Here is a 1,233-nt window from a genome sequence, read left to right on the forward strand (position 1 = left end):
TTTCGGGCGATGAGTTGGAAAAACCCGTTAAACTCGGGGGAACAGGACGGGTTTAGGATTGTGAACCTATTATTGTGACATATTAATTGGACTCCAAAAAGGTTCACAAAAGGCATAAAACTGCAGTCTGTAGGGACTTGGCTTTTGGAACCCGGAGGTTGCCGGTTGGTCCCACAGACAACCAAAATTAATGGGTGTTGGACTGGCAGTTTCACTTGCCTGTGGACTGCCGGATGGTGCCTTGAGCAAGGGCAAACCAACCCCGAAACCTTGCTATTGGGGTAAATGTGGCAAAAGCCCCATCCACTTCCACCATCTCTCTCTTTGATGTCCACATGTGTATTTGAAAGTTGTGTGTGTGTTTGTGTATAAAAAAAGAGTGGAAAAAAAACAATTTTCCCCTTAGGGGATCAATTAAAAAGTATATCTTCTTCTATCGTTCTTCGTTGTTTGGACGCTTCAGAATAAGTGTGTGTTAAGCCGTAAATTAAGAATTAAACTCCAGGATTTTACACACGTGTTAGATAGATAGGATAAGATAGATAGATAAGATTAGATAGATAGATAGATAAGAATTAGATAGAATTAGAATAGATAGGATTAGACTTTATAATTCCGCGAAGGAAATTTGCTCGTCATAGGCAAGCCATAAAAACAATAGAATAAAATACTTAGATAGAAAAGATAAAAAGATAAAATAGATAAAGGTGAAAAAGTTGACCAGCGCCTCATGAGCAGGTTTCGGGGTTAGGTTGCCTTGCTCAAGGGCACCTCGGCAGTGCACAGGAGGTGAAACTGGCACCTCTCCAGCTACCAGTCCACACTCCATATTTTGTTGTCTGTGGGACTTGAACGGGCGACCCTCCAGTTCCCAAGCCAAGTCCCTACAGACTGAGCTACTGCCGCCTGCAACGGTGGAATGGAAAAAGGTGATACAGAGAGTGCTGTATGTATTTACTTTTCACAGAAATGGGAGTGGTGCTAAGAGACCCCCAGATGTGCGTTTCCTGGAACCATATGATCCAAATTCTCCATAGACAGTTTGGTGTTAATGATGTAACAGCACAGGTTGTCTGTTTCTCCTACAAAGATATGCTCTCACTTTTATCTGTCTGGTTGCTAAGCAATGGCTCTTCCTGCAAAACTGGAATCCCATCTCTGCCGCAGCATCAGTGGTCGCCTATCTCTCCTCTCACCATCTCAAACGGACGGACTTGATATCCCCTGAGGGTC

The 1,233-nt window shown here is 43.4% G+C and overlaps 1 protein-coding gene across 1 annotated transcript in view; it reads right to left on the bottom strand.

Moving 5' to 3' along the window:
* The window catches only part of slc6a17 (solute carrier family 6 member 17), a 19,842-nt gene that overhangs the window by 17,638 nt on the left and 971 nt on the right, over positions 1-1,233 (bottom strand). The window lies entirely within an intron of this gene.

The sequence above is a fragment of the Morone saxatilis genome, unplaced genomic scaffold, assembly GCF_004916995.1.
Source record: "Morone saxatilis isolate NCDOM2014 unplaced genomic scaffold, NCSU_SB_2.0 Contig15, whole genome shotgun sequence".
Classification (NCBI taxonomy): domain Eukaryota; kingdom Metazoa; phylum Chordata; class Actinopteri; family Moronidae; genus Morone; species Morone saxatilis.